The following is a 388-nucleotide window of genomic DNA, read 5'->3' on the forward strand; positions in this document are numbered from 1 at the left end:
TATTCTTTCTCCTTATGGCCGGCCACCTATGTGATACTTTGTTAGAAATTTGGTACAAAGAAAGGAAGGAAAGGATGGGAGAAGGAATAAAGGGGAAGAGACAAGGAATTTTTCACATGTTTACTAAATAAATAGCTTTGAAATTTTTTTAGATTTTCTTTCCATCCACACCCACATGGCCGACCAAAAAGGTGCAATTCTTGTTACTTTCTTCTTCTTATCTTATTAAAGTACTAGAACCTTTACTCTTTTGTCCTTTATGCAGTTTTGTTTTCTTTCTTCAATTCCACTGTTACTTTTTTCATTGTGCATTTTCTTTCTTCCAACCGTGGCTTACTCTATAACCAACCAGACATCAAGTCCTTTCCCCATTTTCTTTCATGTTTCT

This window comes from Theobroma umbraticum, unplaced genomic scaffold (genome assembly GCF_002168275.2).
Source record: "Theobroma umbraticum cultivar Fairchild unplaced genomic scaffold, ASM216827v3 scaffold_51.0, whole genome shotgun sequence".
NCBI lineage: Eukaryota > Viridiplantae > Streptophyta > Magnoliopsida > Malvales > Malvaceae > Theobroma > Theobroma umbraticum.